Raw genomic sequence first — 25,936 nt, 5'->3', positions numbered from 1 at the left:
TATCAACTTGAACCGATCTCAGTGTTACAGTTATATGGATATGAAAACGTACTTGCTTTGCTAATGATACCTTGAGGTATGAGACAAGGTTCGCCAACGCTCTGAAATGTCGAGTCATTCTCTTACATGTTATACATGTAGTACATGATATGTATTCGCAGTTGCGAATACGGACAACCATCAGCTGTATGATGGAATGACAGCAACGAAAGTGTCTGATGGACTGGGACTGGAGCCCGAATTTCCCGCTTATCGTGAGCGGTCGCTTTACTGTTGGGCTATCTGAGCACGCTTCACTCTCAGACCAAAATTTTCATATGTCGTTAACCACGTGTCTACATTCATACATCCATTGCGTATATTCCCGTATATGGCAGGCATTTTGCTTGAAATCGCTTACCGGGGTTCGGTTGACAAATACGATATTGCAGTGCCTGTGTTGTTCAGAAGTACGATGCATTGTTCCTCAGGATATGCTCTCCTATCCGAAGGAACAGTGTATCGTACTTCTGAATAGAATCGCTATGTTGCTTTTCCGCATGTTCCCCGAACATTTTGAAAATTGTGGAGTGAGCAACAGAAACTTTCTATTGCCTCTGAAACATTGCACCTGAGCCGACAATATAAGAGAGACGACTTATCACTACATCTTGTCACAATCTGACCTCCATCCAACACTGTAGAGCGTTACTCTCCAACACAACTGCTCATCATTAGTGTCTCCCTTCACTAGATTCTGGCTACGACTGATTTCATGTTCCCCCCTATCGTTAAGCGCCGAGGCAAGAAAAGTAACCCAAGCAAATGTCAATGTATTACCTTACTCGAGTGGTAGAAGACCACGCTAAAAAGTAGTATCTTAATCGTTAAAGCTTATCAGCTAGTTAACAAGTTCTATTTATAATGATAGAAACATTACTTTCATAATTAACAGACACTTCTACTACACGTACATGACAAACACAATACAAGCTATGTATTTATTTTACAGAACGTACACATAAGCAGGTCATAATCAGCATAAAACTACAGTTATTAAACATTAAGGAAAAGGCAAATATTTTGTTGCGATTTGCAACCCTAAAGAGATTTCGAATTTTTTCCGATTGATACTTCGTATATCTTTCTGAAATATGCTCATGAGAAATAACTACTTATAGTAAGTGATGGAGAAGAGCCATGCCGTGTAAAAAGTAATAAATTCCGACGACTGAGGATCTACAATTGTATCAGTCGGGTAGTCAGTGACTTCCGATAGAGCCTCTGGGGTGTATCACTACACGAACAATCTAACCCGCAAAGAAACCGCTGGACAGTACCATTACACATACCTGTGGCAACGATACAAAATGGTGTGCTGTGGAAGTAGGACGTACTACTCACTGATCATGAAAATGTCAAGTCCATCAATAGCTGCACCTGCTTGCTGAAAGAATGGTCATCTTTCCATTATAAAGGCGTGAGTACGACATCAGACACCCCAAGATCTTTTAGTTAATTTTCATTCGATGAGGTGGGAGGATGAGCAACCCACTGAGGTACTGCTCAGTAAGTTGAACTATAGCTTTCATATGGGTGTCTGTTGTACAGGCTTATCTCCATCCTGGTCAGGGCAGAAGAACTAAGTGATATTCACAACTACTCTTTCACCGTTTGATTGAATTATCAACAAAACTGTATGATTTCTCCTATTCCCCCAGCCAGTGTAAAACGTTTTCAAAATCTTTCTTTAAGAAGCTTAATGTTCATTGTGGCTTATGAACCAAGGTAGTACAGCTGCTTCAGTAGAGGTCGTTTGTTCCCTCGAACTACTGACAAGGAATCTGCTCCCTACGCTCTGGATGTACGTAGCCGATACGGAGTTCAGGCAAGGAATCAAATGCCGGCAGCGGACAACAGGTGTCTGCATTGGCCGCTCGCTCTTTCCTGCATAGGCACTCCCGCTGTTAGGACATGTTTCGTTCCCTATTCCTGCATGGACCTAGGTTAGTCTTATAATATGACCTCCTCACTATCTGTCGGGAATGACTGTGGCACACACAGGATTAAATACGTATTTTTAAAAGAAACAATTCATGTTCTCCTCAGACAGTCCTTGCGGATATCCGCACGCTCTGTAAATTTTTGGAAATTTGTGGTAAGTTCCTGTGGGTCCAAACTGCTGCGGTCAACGGTCCCTAGGCTTATACACTACGTAATCTAACTTAAACTAACGCTAAGAAAAAAAAAAAACACACACACACACACACACACACACACACACACACACACACACACACATTCCCGAGGGAAGACTCTAAACTCCGACGGGGGCAGCCGTGCGAACCGTTTCAAGGCGCCCAAGACCACACGACTACCCCACACACACTCTGGGCCTGTACATAGCATCCCCGAGACCATTAGCGGCTACCTTTCTAACAGATGGAATTGTGTATCTCTTCCTCGGTGTAAAGACACCAGCATTTTACCTCTGTGTTAAATGCCATTTCGAGTCTGCTATAAGTTATGGACCTATACCTTACCCAAAGTTATCGCAAAAAATCAGTTGAACACTCACAAAATTGGGTCACCTGGGCCTTTCTCATTTGTGACACATATTTTGCAAAGCTATATCGTCTGTTGTCCCACATGAGCATCAACGTGAAGAGGGTTTCGGACACTCCTGAATTCAGTCGCATGTTTGCTACTTTGCTTCCAAAGTAGAGGAATTTCTTCACGTCATCTGGTACGTGGTCCCCAATTTTGGTAAGTTTATTGCTAACCTGGTATCTGCTACATCTCGGAAGTTTCTTCTTTCTGTTCTTATTCTTAATTGATATTCTGTACTATTTTTAATGTAGTAATTCTTTGTCGCTTTCATAGACAACAGCAATGCCATGAACGAATCATATCATGGGTTCTCTTTCCCCTAAAGTTCAGGATGCAAATATATCAATGACAGGATTCTCTGATGGCACATCTGTTATCTGCAAAAGAGACAAAAAATACAACACCTGATCATGGACTACTTAGCACAGAATATGGGTTAAGAATAAGAACAGAAAGGAATGTTTTCTGATGTATCAGATATGAGATTAGCGATACACACAACAAAATTGGGTCCACATAGGAGACGACGTCAGAGAGCTATTCAAGCTTGGAAGGAAAGTGATACACGACGGACAAAGCAAGGAGGACATAAGAAGCAGACTGAACAGGAAAATAGGGCGTTCCTCGCTAAAACGTCTATTTCTATGTAACATAGGTGTTACTCTCTGAGAATGTACAGTGCTGATGTAACATATAAAGAATTGGAGCTGGAACTGGGCCCACTAAGTCCAGAGCTTCAAATCATTAGCGTCAATATATCCATCGTCTGAATTCAGTTATATAAAATGCTTCTAACACACAAGGAGTACCGCCCGTCAGCCAACTCCTTACAGGAGTAAGTCGCGCACCCATTTCCCGACAGCTCGCTCCAACTGACCCACTGCGCACCCTTCTCTCCTCCTACCAGCGCCTCCTGTTGGCACTCGTGTCGGGCCAGCCGGCATACCGCCAAGGTGTGCCAGTCCCCCGACGCAAGCAAAGATGCAAGCGGATCATGGACTGTGGGAAAAACGCAAAAAAGAAGAGAATCTAATCGTCTGAAACATTGTGTTTCAGAAGTTTACTGAAAATTAAGGGAAGTGATGAGATACGGAAAGGTCCTAGACTGAATCGGTGATGAAAGAAATAGAAGGAAAACATTGGCTACAAGAAAAAAAGGAATGAAAATTTGGGTTTAACGTCTCACTGACATCGAGCTCGTTATCGGCGTAGCAGAAGCATGGATTGCTACAAGGATGCGTAAGGCAATCGGCCACGCCCTTTCAAAGGAACCCGGAGCGATTTAGAGTAATCGTGCAAAACCTAAATCTGGATGGCCGGACGGTGATTTGAATCATCGTCCTCCCAAATGCGCCACCTCGCTCGGTCTGGCTAGAAGAAGGTATGAAACAATAGGACATGTGTTGGTCATCCGGGAAAAAAATCCAGGGTATAGAAGCACTCGTAGAGAGCAAACATTTGAGAAGAAGGCAGCGGTTGAAGTGTATTCGGCAAATACGGTACAGTAGTTGAGAACATCGGCTGTAGGTGCTAGCTACTCTGGGTATGAGGTGGAAGGAGAGATTTCCAAGCGAGTCGCATAGAAAAATAAAAATAAACATTAAAAAAGAGCCGCAATTGTAGTAGTTACGTAACAACTGACGAAACATTGGCTGCAACACAAAATCAAGGACGTTGAGTAAGCGTGGCCAGTAGAGGCTTCTCTTGGACGAAACAGACGGTATACTAACCGCATTTGCGGGTGGCGAATTTTCGCGTCCAACAGGACGCGGAAGCCAGTGATACAAACCCACTAACCGGATTCGTACGGGCGCACGGTAAATTTGTTTCAGAACGGGATTTCCAGGATTTTAATTGGATTGTCGAGTGTCGGAGCTGGTCCCGCGGTTCCGGCCGCTCATTTGGCAGCCGCCACTGGCCCACCCTAATTACTGCAGCGGCATCGACAGCAAGTGGTCGCTCTCCCCTGCCGCGCCCCCACCCTCCACTCGCAGACCGCTGCCGCTGCCCGACCTTCCGTGAAAGATAAGCGACACTGGCAACCTTTTTTTTCTCTCTTTTTATTACTCCTGTTGTAGTCAAGTCTCTCTGTTTTCCAGTTATTGTGAGATTTTTTTTTTACTTGCAAATCTCCTTTTCCTAGTGACACCACTGCCCAGTTTCATGTTGTAACTCTTTAAACTGATGCGTCACAAAAAAATGTTTTCAGTTCAAATTAGCTTCCCTGCTGTTTATGGAGTCATTCCCAGGACTTTCGGATGCGTACAGCTCTAGTAAACATATAGGGTTTATGTATCCAGTTACCAGTAGAGATTTTTCACTTATATAAAAAACAATTAAAAAAATACAGAGGGCGTAAAAGAGCTAAGTTTATATCTGGAATATAATGGAAAGCAACTTGGGCCGTCAGTTCTGGAAAAGGAGCTACATTATTTATTCTGCAAAGGAGCACGTTGAGAAATTACTACTTGTTTATGAAACCCTCTCATCGTAAAAAAAAAACTACAAAATAGCTTACAAATAGAGTTCACTGTTGGAATTCCGAAATCGTACGTTCGAGGAAGAGTTGATCAACACATTACTTACTCTCACGTATCTCTCTCAAAAACTGCACACTGAACACATTATCGTAATCGAGGTAGATACGAAGCCAACATCCACCAAAGTAATACAAATTTATATGCTTATTAGCTGTATTGAAGTGCTTTGATGTCTTTTCTGAAGGTATTGGTGTGGAGTGTAGCCTAGTACGGAGGTGAGACGTTGACGGTTATCAGTTCAGACAAAAAGAGAATTTTTCGAAATGTGGTGTTATGGAAGAATGCCGAATATTAGATAGTTAGATCGAATAACTAATGAAGAGGTACTGAGTAAAGTCGAGAAACAAAGAAATTTGTGGCTTAGCTTGACTAAAAGAAGTGATCAGCTGATAGGTCACATTCGGAGCGACCAAGGAATAGTCAGTTTGGTACTGAGGGAATTGTCTGGAGGTAAAAATTGCAGAGGGAGACCTAGGCATAAATACAGTAAGCAGATTCAAACGGATGTGAGTTGCACTAGCTATTCAGAAACGAAGAGGCTTGTCTGAGTCGAGAATCGCAGTAAAGCAGGACTGAAGACCACAACAACAAAATACGTTTCTATCAGTGATATAACGCTCTAAACAAAGCTGTAGCTGCAAGTGGCTTATCTCTCAAGCAGTCTCGTACCAGACCAGGCACTCCCCGAGGCCATAACGTGCTTACCTGGCGGTCGTACTGGGCGGTCGATAACGCTGCGCGGGCAGCCAGCTGAACAGGCGCCGGAGGGAGCGTGATGTCTGCTTCCATGCTTGTTAAAGAAGTGTGAGCCACGTGCAGCGGAGAGGGTAACCAGATATTGTGTAGTGGTGTTGCCGGGAGCCATCAACGCTCATCTTGATGAATCACGTGGCGCTCTTTAGCGGCCACTAACGTGAGCGATCTGAACAAATTTGCGTCACGCTCGTTGATGATGCTCATCCGTGTTACCCATATAGTTCTGCCCGTTGGTCCACTCTCCTTCGCCTGTAATCTCTCTACAGTCACTACCCACCAATTGGAGTGATGCGGAATTTCAGAGCCTGTAGGCGTATATGAGAACATCGGGATTTAAATCCTCCGTCTGTTGATCTTGATTTAGTTCCTGCGGTACAGCTAAATCATTTCAGGCGGATACCTGGACGGTTCCATTGTAAGAAGCCTGCAGCCGATTTCATACCGAATGGTTATCCGAATAAACGTGTAATGACATTCAAGTACGTAAAACGTTGAACACTCGCCTACCTTCCTCAAACGACCTCCCTTTCAGGTCCGCATCATTGTTCTTGCATGTAATGCATCATTTAGATTAATTACGTACAATGAGGTGATACTTTGAATCCACTATTATTTAACTGGATACCACAATCTGAGACATCGAATTCACTTTCATCATTCGAATGTAATCAACTTATTCGTATTACACTCAACAACAGTATAGAAGTGAATCAGATGTTTTCCGAGAGTAAAACCATTTTTTCTGCGTTTTATAACGCAGTTTGTGTGAAAAGCTCAATCCAGAGTATTTATGATTTCTTACACTCAACAACAGTATAGAAGTGAATCAGATGTTTTCAGAGAGTAACACCGTTTTTTCTGGGTTTTATAACGCAGTTTGTGTGAAAAGCTCAATGCACAGAGTGATTTTGATTAACATTTCGCTACTTGACAGGGCCCCACGAGAAACGAGTGACAGTAGGGCAATGAAACTTTGTGGAAGCGTTTGTAAGGACATGCAGAGGAGAAGTAACAAATAAACCGTGGAAGAAACATATTTTGATTTCAACATGAGAGAGGAACACTTGTTAACGTGTACCATGTTTTCGTCTGACATTACAAACGTTGCTGCGTGTGACGTCTACCTAAACTGACGACCGCTAGCACCCGTACTGGAGACACCATTTCACAATTTTTTGCAGCACTTCTCGAACAGCGGACAGTAGTGGGCTCAGGTGTAGTGATGCACCTCGTGCACTGCTTGAAAACCGCACATTGTGTGCAGTAACTTCAACAATCGGTGGCGAAGTAGGCCGTCGGCCTCTCCCAGGAGCAATTCCAAAGCACCACTTAGTTCGAACTCCTGAATCGTGTTCTTCAACCCCGGAGCAGAAAGAGGACCTCTACATATTCCCTTAATGCGTCAACACTCGAGAGGTGCAGCAGCACTGTTGTTGTTATCCTGATAAAAGAGCTTTATGAGTAAATCCCTGCTCACCTTTTTCCTGACCCATGTAAACTGTCTTCAGTTGTAACAAACACTGATGCTTGTGTTTCATTCCTATGTCGCCTTACCACTACCGGCACCTAGCGCCATATCATCACACTAACACTAGTAATAGCGCAAATCCTGCAGCGCACAGTATGAACAGCCGGCCGCGGTGGCCGAGCTGTTCTTGGCGCTTCAGTCCGGAACCGCGCGACTGCTACGGTCGCAGGTTCGAATCCTGCCTCGGGCATGGATGTGTGTAATGTCCTTAAGTTAGGTAGGTTTAAGTAGTTCTAAGTTCTAGGGAAGTGATGACCTCAGATGTTAAGTCCTATAGTGCTCAGAGCCATTTGAACCATTTGAACACTATGAACATCATTATTGTTACGATCAGTACCCATACAGTACATACACTGACTGAAGTAGCGGAAGTTTAATCATAACCAAATGTTCAAATGTTGAAATTTGTGTGAAATCTTAGGGGACTTAACTGCTAAGGTCATCAGTCCCTAAGCTTACACACTACTTAACCTAAATTATCCGAAGGACAAACATGCACACACATGCCGAAGGGAGGACTCGAACCTCCGCCGGAACCAGCCGCACAGTCCATGACTGTAGCGCCCTAGACCGCGCGGCTAATCATAACCATTCACATTAATGTGACCACCTATCAAAAACCCGAATAACCACTTTTTGCAGTACGGACTGCTGCGAGGCGTGCAGAAAGAGAGTCAGTGAGGTTCTGGAAGGTACAGACAGAGACATGGAGCCGTGCTGACTCCGGTGCTAGGTTCCTCGGTTCTGTACTATGTCTCTCGGTTGAGGATCCATGATGCTTTACAGACCGAATGAGGTGGTCCCATAGATCCTCGATTGCGTTTAAATTCTGCGATCCTGGAGGCCAGTGGACTACCGTGAACTCGTTCTGATGCTCTTCGAACCTCAGACGAACATTGTTGAACTGTGTGACATGTTGCATTGTCCTGCTGGTAGATGCAATCATGCGGAGAAAACACAACCTGCTTGTAGGGGTGGACATGCTCCCCAAGGACAGATGCGAATTTGCGTTGATCCACTTTTGCCTTCCAGAATGACGAGATCACCCTGGGAATGCGACCAAAACATTCCCCAGACCATAAAATTCCTCCTCCAGCTTGGGCCCTTCCGACGATGTTGCAGGGTGTTTGCTTTTAGACATTTTGTGCCGTACTAGTCAACGGCCATCTGTCTGAGGGAACATAAAAAGTGATTCATCTGAAAAAGCCACCCATCGTCTATCAGTGGACGTCCAGTTACAGTAAAAAACTATGTGTTCTGCCTTACGGCAGGTCTTGTCATGGGTGGAAGCCTCGTCAGAGAGGTCCACCGCATGAACGTCCAGGGAAGTGATTCCAGTGGTGGTTTCCCGTTGCCTTCCACTGATGATAATGATGAAATGATAATGAGGATAACAACCAGTCCCTGAGAGGAGAAAATCTCCGTTCCAGCCAGGAATCGAACGCAGGCCCCTTGGCGTGACAGACTGGCGCGCTGATCACTCAGCTATCGGGGCGGACACAGTTACGGTACTGACGTGCAAATTCCAGTCTTTGTCACCGATGAACAGCAGCTATCATGGGTACATGAATCAGGCGCCTGCTGCAGAGTCCTATACGCATCAACGGTCGCTGAATGGTCGTTGAAGAGATACTGTTGGTAGCCTCTAGATTCATCCGGCCAGTCAAAAAAATTGCTCTGAGCATTATGGGACTTAACATCTGGTCATCAGTCCCCTAGAGCTTAGAACTACTTAAACCTAAATAACCTAAGGACATCACACACATCCATGCCCGAGGCAGGATTCGAACCTGCGACTGTAGCAGTCCTGGCCAGTCAGTTGCTCAACATTTGCACATCTATTGGCCTGTACCTATCTCCGCAGCCATTGCTCACCCCTGTCATCTATTGCCCGTAGTGCATAATAGTTGCCTCGGATCTGGTTTTGGATAGCACAGTTTTGCAATTGCATGGTGTATTTTAACCATAATGGCACATGAACAGTTTACACGACAAGTCATTTTGGTGACATTCCCTGGGAGATCTCGTCATTCTGGAAGGAAAAAGTGAATCAATGGAAGTATGCATCCATCCTGGGTCCATGTTCACCCCTTCATGCAATTTGTGTTTCCTCCGCAGGATTGCACCTACCAGCAGGACAATGCAACATGTCATACAGCTCGCAATTTGCGTCTGTTGTTCTAAGAGACCAGGTATGATCATACCCTTTTGGATGTCAGATAAATCGCTCTGTTTCCACATTACGACAACTACTCCACTGATTTCTGCTTCTTCCGACATGCATTATGTACCCTTCTCTGCTAGTGCTGCCACCAGCCATTTGCGAGTGGTTGCTGCACATTGGCGACGAACATTGGTTCAAAACGATTCAAATGGCTCTAAGCACTGTGGGACTTAACATCTGAGGTCATCAGTCCCCTAGACTTAGAATTACTTAAACCTAATTAACCTAAGGACATCACAACACATCCATGCCCGATGCAGGATTCGAACCTCCCACCGTAGCAGCAGCGCGGTTCCGGTCGGAAGCACCTACAACCGCTCGGCCACAGAGGCCGGCGAACGTTGGTAGTGGTCACATTATTGTGAATGTGCCGTGTATTTTGTAGGGCTCAGAACGTGCCCCTATGGTGGGGTTTGTTTCGGCTGACAGCAGATCATCATGGACGTGGGCTGCGGATGTATTGGTGACTCGAATCGTACAGTGAACCTTTATGAATCATCATAATACTCCCATATTCATGTCAATTAAAAATTATGCGGTCGTAAACGGAGAGAAGGTTGTTGGCTTTGGTGATGTAGATGGCCATACTGAGGCATGGGGCCTTTATATCGTTCCTGTGTAGACCATATGTATCGGGGAATGACTCATGCGTGCACAGTGACAGATGGTCTGAAGAGGGTTCAGTCGAGTACGTAGTTCCACTTTTCATCCACCAGAGCACAGTAGCGGACAGAGACATTCAAGAAACAGGTTAAGAGAACGTTTTTGTGAATTGTTCTGTTTATTTCTTGAAGGCTTTTTTGTTCGTTTATGTTTGTACAGTTTTGTATATGTTTTTAGTAGTGTGACTGATGCGTGAATGTGGTCTAAAGTAAATATGTAAATCATTGTTATATTGACAAACGGTGTACGTATAATACGTTAAGTAACTTTGTGGTAAAAGGAAAGCTAATTCGACTGCAAATGAAAATAGTTAATAATGTAAAGATTAAATAAAATATCATAATGTTAAATATTTATTTCGGGAAAAGATACAATTCGAAAGTGTGTTATTTGTTGATTGCTTAGTCTTTAAAAGTGCGGACTAACGCGAGAGAATAATGTTTTTCTATTGGCCTTAAAGAAAACTGACCAGTGAGAACGGAGTATTCTTCGCGCGTCTTTACTCTTTGAGATAGAGAATGCAGTCTAAAGTAGTGGGAGATCAGCCTTTTAATGGTATGGTCGTGTGTAGTATGAGCTCCGAAGGAAATTACAGTTTGTCGGTTTTAGTTGCGCTACATGCCTCAAAACTGCTTTAAAGTGAAGGCGTATTTATTTCGTTGTTTTTTTTTTTTTTTTTAGTAAGTATGGATTTGTTAAGTATTTTGTCTATGAGAAAAGACAGTAATTCCGCGTGGCATATTGAGCAGATCGGTGACCAAAATCTTGAATACATTAGACACCGATAAACTTAATAATGTGGCGAGTATTTTCATTTGAGAACAATCCGTTTTTAGTAGCTGTTCATATTTCGGGAAATACGTTACCATGAACTTGCTAACGTGAATGAAAGGGTTTGTGCATGACTGTGTTAGGATTAGCACGGGCTTGGCAGTGAACTTGTAATTTTAAACTTCAGAATATACTGAAGTTTTGCCAGTATTTCCACCCATTCAAAATTAAGACCTTTTCCCGATTTTTAGTATATTTACTTTGTATGCAGCCTGATGCGAGTTGCAGTATGGTAGGTTTCTGCTCGGCTTTCCTACCGGCGATTTGCTGCGACGAGTTCACAGGTAGGTGCTGGTTTAATCCCAGAAAGGAACCGCGCCGCCGCACATGGTGCATGTGTGCCGGAAAAACAGTTAAAAGACCATAGTGCATTGAATCCGTGGTTGAGAGAAATTTTGTGGAAGACCGTATAGTGAACGATAGTGAAAAATTTAGTACATCGTTACACACAGAATTTTGAACGGAAGCCGTTTCGAGTCACCGGAAAGACTTACAAGAAAGAAGAGGACGTTGAACAGTCACACTAACAACGAAGGCGCATCGAAGCAGCAGACGGCGTCGTAGCGGTATCAACGAGCAGCATTACGGCGGGGCAGCCCTGCCAACTTCCACGACGAGCGGGGTCCCTGAAACTGGTACGGCAGTCGAAGGAGGTCGGATTCACAGATTCAGAACACCGAGGCTGCAGCATTCAACGAAAGATAAGTTTGTTACATTTGTTGTGTGTGTGTGTGTGTGTGTGTGTGTGTGTGTGTGTGTGTGTGTGTGTGTGCTGAAAGATTGAGTAACATGCAAATTGACAAAGATTTTGTAAATAAGACTAAAGAGGAAGGACTCTGATTCAATGTAAGTGCTTCACAAACTAGCACGCCTGAACAGGTTCAAAAAATGGTTCAAATGGCTCTGAGCACTATGGGTCTTAACATCTGAGGTCATCAGTCCCCTAGAACTTAGAACTACTTAAACCTAACTAACCTAAGGACGTCACATACATCCATGCCCGAGGCAGGATTCGAACCTGCGACCGTAGCGGTCGCGCGGTTCCAGACTGAAGCGCCTAGTACAGCTCGGTCACACAGGCCGGCGAACCTGGAAGTAAGCAAGACATATTTGCAGCATTAATGTGTTCTATAAAAGATGGACATACTAATTTGGCTGACACAACTGGTCAGAAAATCAGTATACTTGATGAAAAACACGAAATGCAAACTAGTGATTTTAATGAAAAAAATTGAAAAGCAGACTGTGGTTTTAAAAGAAATGTAGAAAAATGATTTGAAGTTGTTAGAAAGTAAAGCGGATGGCAATTTTTTTCAAGTTGAGAATAACTGCCAACAATCCGTTAAAACTGTAAAAAGTGAATTAACAGATGCCTTGAAAAAAAGCTGCTATTGGAAATAAACAAAGGGTAGATTCGATACAGAAAAGTGTGCAGGAAGTAGAGGTCAAAATAGCGGCGGTAGCGTCCATACGTGTTAACGATCACAAATTGTTAGACAGTAAAATTAGTTCTGAACATGCTAAATGTATGAATGAAGTAAAAAGTGTGTCTGACCGAGTGGGTGTGTCCGAAGAAAATGTTCTTCAGCTAACTAACCGGGTAGAAGAGATTGAAAGTAAGTTGGATAAGCATAGTAGTAGATTATTCCAAGTTGAAACTAAACTCAGACACAGACTTACAGTAGTGGGTGTAATTTTGTAGCAGAATCGTCTGAAAATCATATGTCGCTAACAGGCAATTTTTACGTTTTGATCCAACAGGGAATATACATCCAAAAGAATTTTGGAATGACTTTGAAGGTGTTCTACCTAGTTTATGGTCAGACAGATAAAAAATAGGGTTCATTACGTCTAAATTCTTGGGATAGGCTAGAATTTGGGGGATTATCGCTGCTGAATAGTACGATACTCTACATAAATTGAAAGAGGCGTTTTTTTAAAGAATATTCGTGAAAACAAAAACAAATGGATTTGCTAAATGGCTTCTGGGTTAGGGAAGAGTCTGATCCTAGAAATGAAAGCGTAAAAAATTTTGCGTTAAAGTGAATGACAAATTTGTCATATTTAAACAACAAAGTCGAGCCAGAACAAACTGTTATGGGGCTGGAAGGTAAACTGCCCATTAACTGGCGAAAAAAAATTATTGCAGCTCCGAGGAATGACATTCATAAATTCATTAGTTATTTGGAGAGAGTTGAGACATTGTTGCATGAGGAAGAGCATGCAAATCACAATGTAAGTCCACCAAATAATGCAGAACCGCGGTAGAATGTAACAAACTGGCGTGCGCCGTGGAAACAGCAGGAGCTGAGGTGCCGGGAGGTGGCGCTATCCAACAAATGATAGGAGAAATTATGGGGAGCAGATACACAATTATTTGTCGTATTCTCTGGTGTCTCGCAAAGGCTGCAGCAAATGGGGGTAAACGTAAGAAATGGTACAGATTCCCAGAGTCCGTTAAACTAAATGCTATCTGTGAAAGGGCTAGCGTTTATAAGAAGGGAAGCAGCAGTTTGAACCGCTTGCAGAACCCTTTGTACGTGTTAGAACTAAACAGACACGGATTATAAGTGAGGAGCCAAAGAAGGTAGTAACAGACGAAACGAGCTACATAAAAATATGTACATTTAAGGGAGGTTTAGGGGAGCTTTTGGACAGACATAAACAAAATAAGCACTGTATTGCAGACGAAATGGGTGACGTAGTAGCGGAAAATGTGACAGAACCTGACTGCCAGAAAGTCTTTAGCAACCAAGTTGAAGTCGAGTCATGTTCCGGGGAAGGAGAAACTGCGGAGGCTGCAGAATAACAGGAGATTAGTGATGCCAGTGTAGAAGAAATACTAGCGTCTATAAATGACGACGTTTGTGAGGCTGTAAGGGAGAGGCAGTAAAATGATGACCAAAATGAGGGTCAGCCAACTAACTGTGGAGAATAGGAAGAGAGGAAAGGGAGAATGGCGAAATGCCGGAAAATATTTTTGAAGTGTCACTAGTGGACAGAATAGTTAGTATGGGGGAGAAAATTGATGTGGGTAATTCTGCAAAAATCTGTGTAATTTCTAGAAATATGGAAAGTTTCGAGAGGAGGGAGGTTGTGAACGAGTTTTTGGAGGGGGTTACTGGCAATGAAAGGAGGGTGTGGAGTCAGCCAGTAATTAGTCTGCAAGTGTGTAACGAAGAAGTACAGTGCTTAGCAGATAGTGGCAGTGATTTATGTACTGTGAGTAAAAGTTGGTTAGAATCGTTGCCAAACAGAAATGAATGTGTAATAATGCTAGTAATGGGGGTGCAGATAATTGTAGCTAAAGGAAAAGTTTAAAAAACCTGTTAAACACGAAGTTCTGTTGCCAGTAAAAATACATGGTGTGCAAATACTCCATAACTTCCTTATAATCCCTGATCTATGAATAAAAATGTTAATTGGCGTTGATTTCTTCGACCAGTACAAAGAGAGATTAAATTTTAATGAAAGTGTAGTAATTTTTTAAATAAATGGGAAAGATGTAGTTGTACCATTTTTTCGGAAAAATAATTTTACCAAAGAAGAAGTAGTCAGTATACCAATTAGGTATTGTAGAAGTATGGAACATTTAAAGGGCTATAATTAGTATTGATTGAATAATCAATGAAAGGATAACGTTCTACGAGTCGGGGCGTGGAATGTCAGAAGCTTGAACGTGGCAAGGAAACTAGAAAATCGGAAAAGGGAAATGCAAAGGCTCAATCTAGATATAGTAGGGGTCAGTGAAGTGAAGTGGAAGGAAGACAAGGATTTCTGGTCAGATGAGTATCGGGTAATATCAACAGCAGCAGAAAATGGTATAACAGGTGTAGGATTCGTTATGAATAGGAAGGTAGGGCAGAGGGTGTGTTACTGTGAACAGTTCAGTGACCGGGTTGTTCTAATCAGAATCGACAGCAGACCAACACCGACAACGATAGTTCAGGTATACATGCCGACGTCGCAAGCTGAAGATGAACAGATAGAGAAAGTGTATGAGGATATTGAAAGGGTAATGCAGTATGTAAAGGGGGACGAAAATCTAATAGTCATGGGCGACTGGAATGCAGTTGTAGGGGAAGGAGTAGAAGAAAAGGTTACAGGAGAATATGGGCTTGGGACAAGGAAAGAAAGAGGAGAAAGACTAATTGAGTTCTGTAACAAGTTTCAGCTAGTAATAGCGAATACCCTGTTCAAGAATCACAAGAGGAGGAGGTATACTTGGCAAAGGCCGGGAGATACGGGAAGATTTCCATTAGATTACATCATGGTCAGACAGAGATTCCGAAATCAGATACTGGATTGTAAGGCGTACCCAGGAGCAGATATAGACTCAGATCACAATATAGTAGTGATGAAGAGTAGGCTGAAGTTCAAGACATTAGTCAGGAAGAATCAATACGCAAAGAAGTGGGATACGGAAGTACTAAGGAATGACGAGATACGTTTGAAGTTCTCTAACGCTACAGATACAGCAATAAGGAATAGCGCAGTAGGCAGTACAGTTGAAGAGGAATGGACATCTCTAAAAATGGCCATCACAGAATTTGGAAAGGAAAACATAGGTACAAAGAAGGTAGCTGCGAAGAAACCATGGGTAACAGAAGAAATACTTCAGTTCATTGATGAAAGGAGGAAGTACAAACATGTTCTGGAAAATCAGGGATACAGAAATACAAGTCGCTGAGGAATGAAATAAATAGGAAGTGCAGGGAAGCTAAGACGAAATGGCTGCAGGAAAAATGTGAAACCATCGAAAAAGATATGATTGTCGGAAGGACAGACTCAGCATACACGAAAGTCAAAACAACCTTTGGTGACATTAAAAGCAACGGTTATAACATTAAGAGTGCAACGGGAATTCCACTGTAAAATACAGAGAAGAGAGCAGATAGGTGGAAAGAATACATTGAAAGCCTCTATGAGGGTGAAGATTTGTCTGATGTGATAGAAGAAGAAACAGTAGTCGATTTAGAAGAGATAGGGGATCCAGTTTTAGAATCGGAATTTAAAAGAGCTTTGGAGGACTTACGGTCAAATAAGGCAGAAGGGATAGATAACATTCCATCAGAATTTCTAAAATCATTGGGGGAAGAGGCAACAAAACGACTATTCACGTTGGTGTGTAGAATATATGAGTCTGGCGATATACCATCTGACTTTCGGAAAAGCATCATCCACACAATTCCGAAGACGGCAAGAGCTGGCAAGTGCGAGAATTATCGCACAATCAGCTTAACAGCTCATGCATCGAAGCTGCTTACAAGAATAATACACAAAATAATGGAAAAGAAAATTGAGAATGCGCTAGGTGACAATCAGTTTGGCTTTAGGAAAAGTAAAGGGACGAGAGAGGCAATTCTGACGTTACGGCTAATAACGGAAGCAAGGCTAAAGAAAAATCAAGACACTTTCACTTTCATAGTATTTGTCGACCTGGAAAAAGCGTTCGGCAATATAAAATGGTGCAAGCTGTTCGAGATTCTGAAAAAAGTAGGGATAAGCTATAGGGAGAGACGGGTCATATATAATATGTACAACAACCAAGAGGGAATAATAAGAGTGGACGATCAAGAACGAAGTGCTCGTATTAAGAAGGGTGTAAGACAAGGCTGTAGCCTTTCGCCCCTACTCTTCAATCTGTACATCGAGGAAGCAATTATGGAAATAAAAGAAAGGTTCAGGAGTGGAGTTAAAATACAAGGTGAAAGGATATCAATGATACGATTCGCTGATGACATTGCTATCCTGAATGAAAGTGAAGAAGAATTAAATGATCTGCTGAACGGAATGAACAGTCTAATGAGTACACAGTACGGTTTGAGAGTAAATCGGAGAAAGACGAAGGTAATGAGAAGTAGTAGAAATGAGAACAGCGAGAAACTTAACATCAGGATTGATGGTCACGAAGTCAATGAAGTTAAGGAATTCTGCTACCTAGGCAGTAAAATAACCGATGACGGACGGAGCAAGGAGGACATCAAACGCAGGCTCGCTATGGCAAAAAAGGCATTTCTGGCCAAGAGATGTCTACTAATATCAAATACCGGCCTTAATTTGAGGAAGAAATTTCTGAGGATGTACGTCTGGAGTACAGCATTGTATGGTAGTGAAACATGGACTGTGGGAAAACCGGAACAGAAGAGAATCGAAGCATTTGAGATGTGGTGCTATAGACGAATGTTGAAAATTAGGTGGACTGATAAGGTAAGGAATGAGGAGGTTCTACGCAGTATCGGAGAGGAAAGTAATATGTGGAAAACACTGATGAGAAGGGACAGGATGATGGGACATCTGCTAAGACATGAGGGAATGACTTCCATGGTACTAGAGGGAGCTGTAGAGGGCAAAATCTGTAGAGGAAGACAGAGATTGGAATACGTCAAGCAAATAATTGAGGACGTAGGTTGCAAGTGCTCAAGTGCTACTGTGAGATGAAGAGGTTAGCATAGGAAAGGAATTCGTGGCGGGCCGCATCAAACCAGTCAGTAGACTGATGACAAAAAAAAAAAAAAAAAAAAAAAGAGTATGGAGGTGATGTGGGGGTGGACTCTGAGGAAATGAAAGTGGTACAAGAAAAAATAAAACAAAAAGTAAAAGAGGCGCCAGACTCAGAGGAGCATCAAAGGGACAAATTAAAAGAAGTGCTACTAGATCACAAAAGTGTTTTCTCTGATCAACCTGGCTTAGTCAAGGAAAATCAATGCTACTTAAATGTAAAAGATAACACTCCCTTATTTTTTTCAAAAAACCAATACCTATCGCTATACGACACACGGAAGCTGTCAGAGATTTTATACAGAATATGATTAAATGGGGAATTGTGGAAAAGGCTGTGAGTGTATATAACAAACCGGTGACTGTAGTAACGAAAAACGATGGATCCGTAAGATTAGTATTGGACGCTAGGGCTTTAAATAAAATAGTTTTACCAGAAAGTGATCGGCCAGAAAACATAGATGAGTTCTTGCAAAAATTTAAGGGATCTAATTATTTTACGTCCATGGATGTGACGTGTGGTTATTGGAATCTGCCATTGGGCCATGAATCTAGAAAATATACTGCTTTTTTTTCTTTATGTCACCAGTAGAAGTTGGTGCCCTTTGGTTTAAATATAAGTGTCTGCATTTGTCAGAGCTATGCCAAAAGTTTAGGGTATGAACTACGTAAGAAAATAACAGTGTATGTAGATGACGTTTTAATTTCGAGAGCCACATGGGGAGAACTTTGTGTTTTGTTAAACAAAGTTTTCGACGTGGTTAAAAAGGGGGTTAAAATTTAAAAAAACATTTTGCTAAGAAAGAATTAAAATTTTCAGGTCACACTATTAGTGGGAAAGAGGTAATACCAGACCCAGAGACATTAAAGGCTATTGAGGAATACAAAGCTCTGAACAGCAAAAGAATTTAAAAGGGATGTTCAGATAATTTGGATTTTACAGGCGTTTTGTATCAGGGCAATCATTTAATGCACCATGTTTAAGGAATCTGTAGAAAAAAGATGTACCGTACAAATGGACCAATGAATGTCAAATTGCATTTGAGGAACTAAAGAGCGCCTTATGTGAAAGCCAAATGTTTCATCATCCCGATTTTTCCAAAGCGTTTAGCTTAATGGCAGATGCGTGTGGATACGGTATTGCAGTAGAGCTGTTCCAAATGTATGAAGAAGGAGGCGAAGAGATTCATAAAACTATTGCATTCGCGAGCAGATCATTGCAACAATCTCATCATCATCATCATCATCACTTAAGACTGATTATGCCTTTCAGCGTTCAGTCTAGAGCATAGCCCCCTTATAAAATTGCTCCATGATCCCCTATTCAGTGCTAACATTGGTGCCTCTTCTGATGTTAAACCTATTACTTCAAAATCATGCTTAACCGAATCCAGGTACCTTCTCCTTGGTCTGCCCCGACTCCTCCTACCCTTTACTGCTGAATCCGCGAGTCTCTTAGGTAACCTTGCTTCTCCCATGCGTATAACATGACCCCACCATCTAAGCCTGTTCGCCCTGACTGCTACATCTATAGAGTTCATTCCCAGTTTTTCTTTGATTTCCTCATTGTGGACACCCTCCTGCCATTGTTCCCATCTATTAGTACCTGCAATCATCCTAGCTACTTTCATATCCGTAACCTCAACCTTGTTGATAAGATAACCTGAATCCACCCAGCTTTCGCTCCAATACAACAAAGTTGGTCGAAAGATTGAACGGTGCACAGATAACTTAGTCTTGGTACTGACTTCCTTCTTGCAGAAGAGAGTAGATCGTAACTGAGCGCTCACTGCATTAGCTTTGCTACACCTCGCTTCCAGTTCTTTCACTATGTTGCCATCCTGTGAGAATATGCATCCTAAGTACTTGAAACCGTCCACATGTTCTAACTTCGTTCCTCCTATTTGGCACTCAATCCGTTTATATTTCTTTCCCACTGACATTACTTTCGTTTTGGAGATGCTAATCTTCATACCATAGTCCTTACATTTCTGATCTAGCTCTGAAATATTACTTTGCAAACTTTCGATGGAATCTGCCATCACAACTAAGTCATCCGCATATGCAAGACTGCTTATTTTGTGTTCACATATCTTGATCTCACCCAGCCAGTCTATTGTTTTCAACATATGATCCATAAATAATATGAACAACAGTGGAGACAGGTTGCAGCCCTGTCTTACCCCTGAAACTACTCTGAACCATGAACTCAATTTACTGTCAACTCTAGCTGCTGCCTGACTATCCATGTAAAGACCTTTAATTGCTTGCAAAAGTTTGCCTACTATTCCATAATCTCGTAGAACAGGCAATAACTTCCTCCTAGGAACCCGGTCATATGCCTTTTCTAGATCTATAAAGCATAGATACAATTCCCTGTTCCACTCATAACACTTCTCCATTATTCGCCGTAAGCGAAAGATCTGGTCCTGACAACCTCTAAGAGACCTAAACCCACATTGATTTTCATTCAGTTGGTCCTCAACTAATACTCGCACTTTCCTTTCAACAATACCTGAGAAGATTTTACCCACAACGCTGATTAAAGAGATACCTCTGTAGTTGTTACAGTCTTTTCTGTTTCCATGTTTAAAGATTGGTATGATTACTGCTTTTGTCCAGTCTGATGGAACCTGTCCCGACTCCCAGGCCATTTCATTTATCCTGTGTAGCCATTTAAGACCTGACATTCCACTGTATTTGATGAGTTCCGACTTAATTTCATCCACCCCAGCTGCTTTATTGCACTGCAATCTATTGACCATTTTCTCCACTTCCTCAAATGTGATCCTATTTCCGTCATCATTCCTATCCCATTCTACCTCGAAATCTAAAACATTGCTGATCGTATTTTCACCTACATTGAGCAACTCTTCAAAATATTCCCTCCATCTGCCCAAGGCATCCACAGGATTCACCAGCAGTTTTCCTGTCCAAAATACTTGTCATTTCCATCTTAGCTCCCTTTCGAAGACTACTAATTACACTCCAGAATGGTTTTCCAGCAGCTTGACCCATAGTCTCCAACCTGTTTCCAAACTCTTCCCAAGATTTCTTCTTGGATGCTGCAATTATCTGTTTTGCTTTGTTTCTTTCTTCAACATTACTTTCTCTGTCTACCCGAGTTCTAGTATGTAGCCATTTTTGATATGCCTTCTTTTTCCTTTTACAGGCTGCCTTGACTGTGTCATTCCACCAAGCTGTTTGCTTCATCCTACTTTTACACACTACTGTTCCAAGACATTCTTTAGCCACTTCTAGTACTGAGTCCCTGTACCTTGTCCATTCCTTTTCCAATAACTGTAATTGACTACATTCAACTAACTGGTACCTTTCTGAGATCGCTGTTACGTACTTGTGCCTGATTTCCTTATCCTGAAGATTCTCCACTCTTATCCTCCTACATATGGACCTGACCTCCTGCACTTTCGGCCTCACAATCCCAATTTCACTGCAGATTAAATAATGATCAGTGTCATCAAAGAATCCCCTGAATACACGTGTGTCCCTCACAGCCTTCCTGAATTCCTGATCTGTTATTATATAGTCAATGACAGATCTGGTTCCCCTGCCTTCCCAAGTATACCGGTGAATGTTCTTATGTTTAAAAAAGGAGTTTGTGATTAATAAGCCCATACTGGCACAGAAATCCAAGAGTTGTTTCCCGTTCCTGTTGGCCTCCATATCCTCTCCAAATTTATCCATAACCTTTTAATACCGTTCTGTTCGATTTCCAATCCTGCCATTAAAATCACCCATGAGCAGAACACTGTCCTTGTCCTTTACTCTAACAACTACATCACTGAGTGCCTCATAAAAACTATCCATCTTATCTTGATCTGTCCCTTCACAAAACGAATATACTGACACAATCCTAATTTTCTTGCAAGACACTGTCAAATCTATCCACATCAGTCGTTCGTTTACATACCTTACTGCAACTACGCTGGGTTCCATTTCTTTCCTGATGTAAAGCCCTACACCCCATTGTGCTATTCCTGCTTTGACTCCTGACAGATCGACCTTGTATTCTCCTACTTCCTCTTCTTTCTCACCCCTTACCCGAATGTCACTAACAGCTAAAACGTCCAGCCCCATCTTACTTGCAGCCTCTGCCAGCTCTACCTTCTTCCCAGAGTAGCCCCCATTGGTATTAATAGCTCCCCATCTCATTACCATTTGTTTGCCAAGTCGTATCTTACGCGTCCCTGGTTTGTCAGTTAGAGGTGGGACTCCGTCACCTCCAAAGGTCCGAGAAATTTTGCTCTGATTGTTGCCAGCATCATATTTTAAGTACCAGGGAAGCAGGTTGCTAGCCTTACTTGCCCCGAGTCCCATTGAGTTTTACCCCTAACGGTTGAGGGACTAACCGGTGGATTTGGTAGTCCTTTCCGTATGAGCACAAAGGTGACCACGACTCAGAATATGTCCGAGATGCCCAGTCTTATTCCAAAGTAACTGGTATCCTGACTGTCGGGACCAGTTACTTAGCCACTCATGCGTTGCCCGTGGTTCATGAACTAGGAAATGACTACAGGAACCCACACCATGAACCACAAACAATCTGAGAAAAATTATTGCATATCGGAACAGGGGACGTTAGCGATCATTTTTGGCTTGGAAAAATTTAAACATTACCTTTTGGGACACAAAATAATTTATACAGCGACCATACGGCGTTGACATATTTGCAGACGTGCAAATTGAAGCACACCAGACTAACCAGGTGGTCTTTATACTTGCAACAGTATGACCTGGAAATTAAATACAAAAATGGATCTGAGAATTTGGTGGATAATGCGTTATCCAGGAGGGTAGAACATAATGAGAATAACGAAAACATGTTGACAGACAAAGAAGGGATCCGTATATTTGCAACCATAATGAAAACTGATGAAGAGGGACAGTTGAAAAAAGTGTGTAAAGAATTAAGAAGGGAACAAAACCAAGATGACAGTTTGAGATTATCCTGAAGTTGCCGAATATTATAAGATGCATCAGGGAATTTGATTCCACAGGAGGAAAAATACGGTTAGTCAATGGAAGGTTTGCTTTCCAGAACAACATGTTAACTTACTAATTGACTATGTACATAAAAGGTTTGGGCATTATGGGGCCAAAAATGTGTAGCCAAAACTATCGAAACAGCGATCTTTAATAATATGTGGAGACGAGTAAAAGCAAGAGTTGAAATGTGTGACAGATGCCAAAAATTCAGGGCAGATAATAAAATAATTCAAGGCCAAATATATAGTGTTGAGCCACAAAATAAACTGGACCTTGTAGCCTGTGATATTTTCGGTTCATTATCTGTGTCTCGAGGTGGTTGTGAATACGTTTTCTTGTTAATGGATGGATTCTCAAAATTTGTGAAACTATACCCAATTAAGAAGGCTAATGCGAAAGTGTTAGTAAATAAATTTCAGAAAGGCTACTTCTTGCTTATAGGAGTCCCAAAAGCTGTTTCCATAAGGAAATATGTATGGAAGGATCATGCAGGAATTGAAAAGGTTACATCATACTTATTGCCATAGAAAACATACAGCTTGGGCACAACATATAGAATAATTTGAAGATGTAATTAATAATATGGCTACATGTGGCTACAGGGTTCACTCCGTGTGGACTGATGTGTGAGGTAAGACCAAATAATTTACTGTTTGAACTGATAAGAGTTTCCTGTTCTTGTAGACGTGGCAGTAAGTGTAAAGGAAAAACCTGCTAGAGAAAACATTAGAAAAAAAGCGTTAGAACGAGAAAGACACCATGATGTTAAGGCTCCACTAACGAATTTCCAAATTGGAGTAAAAACAAGGGAAAAGTCAAAACAGATTACTGCACAAACGGAAAAGCTTACAGACATATATATGGACCCATTTAGGATTTCTGAAAAACTACACTCAAATGCATGTAGATTACTATACTGGAAATCGAGGAAACCATTGGGCTTCAGAAATGTTATCGATTTGAAAAGATACATTAGTCCAGAGTTAGATGTGAGCTAAGTTTGGAGGCCTCAGAAGGCGTTGCAACCTATGCAGTGCTAGGTGTTTGACGAACTCCAGAAGCTCGAGTTGTTGACAGTGCTATTTCAGTTTCTTTTCGTATTGTCATTCCTCCTGTCATTCTGGCTGAATCTATCATCTTTAATTTCATTCTCTATCAGTGAAGGTAAAGTACACTCCTGGAAATGGAAAAAAGAACACATTGACACCGGTGTGTCAGACCCACCATACTTGCTCCGGACACTGCGAGAGGGCTGTACAAGCAATGATCACACGCACGGCACAGCGGACACACCAGGAACCGCGGTGTTGGCCGTCGAATGGCGCTAGCTGCGCAGCATTTGTGCACCGCCGCCGTCAGTGTCAGCCAGTTTGCCGTGGCATACGGAGCTCCATCGCAGTCTTTAACACTGGTAGCACGCCGCGACAGCGTGGACGTGAACCGTATGTGCAGTTGACGGACTTTGAGCGAGGGCGTATAGTGGGCATGCGGGAGGCCGGGTGGACGTACCGCCGAATTGCTCAACACGTGGGGCGTGAGGTCTCCACAGTACATCGATGTTGTCGCCAGTGGTCGGCGGAAGGTGCACGTGCCCGTCGACCTGGGACCGGACCGCAGCGACGCACGGATGCTCGCCAAGACCGTAGGATCCTACGCAGTGCCGTAGGGGACCGCACCGCCACTTCCCAGCAAATTAGGGACACTGTTGCTCCTGGGGTATCGGCGAGGACCATTCGCAAGTGTCTCCATGATGCTGGGCTACGGTCCCGCACACCGTTAGGCCGTCTTCCGCTCACGCCCCAACATCGTGCAGCCCGCCTCCAGTGGTGTCGCGACAGGCGTGAATGGAGGGACGAATGGAGACGTGTCGTCTTCAGCGATGAGAGTCGCTTCTGCCTTGGTGCCAATGATGGTCGTATGCGTGTTTGGCGCCGTACAGGTGAGCGCCACAATCAGGACTGCATATGACCGAGACACACAGGGCCAACACCCGGCATCATGGTGTGGGGAGCGATCTCCTACACTGGTCGGACACCACTGGTGATCGTCGAGGGGACACTGAATAGTGCACGGTACATCCAAACCGTCATCGAACCCATCGTTCTACCATTCCTAGACCGGCAAGGGAACTTGCTGTTCCAACAGGAAAATGCACGTCCGCATGTATCCCGTGCCACCCAACGTGCTCTAGAAGGTGTAAGTCAACTACCCTGGCCAGCAAGATCTCCGGATCTGTCCCCCATTGAGCATGTTTGGGACTGGATGAAGCGTCGTCTCACGCGGTCTGCACGTCCAGCACGAACGCTGGTACAACTGAGGCGCCAGGTGGAAATGGCATGGCAAGCCGTTCCACAGGACTACATCCAGAATCTCTACGATCGTCTCCATGGGAGAATAGCAGCCTGCATTGCTGCGAAAGGTGGATATACACTGTACTAGTGCCGACATTGTGCATGCTCTGTTGCCTGTGTCTATGTGCCTGTGGTTCTGTCAGTGTGATCATGTGATGTATCTGACCCCAGGAATGTGTCAATAAAGTTTCCCCTTCCTGGGACAATGAATTCACGGTGTTCTTATTTCAATTTCCAGGAGTGTATTTGAGAGCCTCAGAGGGCGTAATGGTGTCTTACGATGAAATAAGTTTTACGGTGAGAGAAATGGGGTCAAATTGTAATGTGGTGAAGTGACGACATAAGTATGTCAATGTAGGGAAATGAAAGTAACCAGATGTGATAAGTGTAGTTAATAAAGGAAATTCTGATTATGAACGCTAAAGTGTAGTGGTCAGGAAAAGGTGTATTGTTATGATGAAAAGGGAGGTACAGTGGCCACATAGGTAAAGAAAGTTTCACAAATATGATGAAAAATGTACTTGGACAAAGCTGGAAAACATTTATTATGAAAGTAATATGAATGAATGTGAATACCACATATACAGGGTGCCCATAAAGTCCCTTTACAACTTCAAAATATTATTACTACGGCAGGTGTTGAAATATTTTAACAACAGTTCCTTTATTCTAATTAATGTTTATAAAAGTTTCTTTTGACAGTGTTTTATAGGCCTCTACATGGGCGCCTTCAGTTGTAGGAAGCACATCAAGACGGTACTCGATTTCTAGCCATGTTCGCTGTAGCATAGCGTCATCAATGCTGCTAATGACATAACGAATCATTTACTTCAAGTCAGCATTGTCCCGCACCTGTGTTTGATACACGATATCTTTTACATACCCCCATAAAAAAGTCCAAGGGAGTGATATCTGACGAACTAGGTGCCCAAGGAATTGGCCCATC

The sequence above is a fragment of the Schistocerca americana genome, chromosome 2 (genome assembly GCF_021461395.2).
Source record: "Schistocerca americana isolate TAMUIC-IGC-003095 chromosome 2, iqSchAmer2.1, whole genome shotgun sequence".
Lineage (NCBI taxonomy): Eukaryota > Metazoa > Arthropoda > Insecta > Orthoptera > Acrididae > Schistocerca > Schistocerca americana.
Note: the sequence above shows the minus strand (reverse complement) of the source record.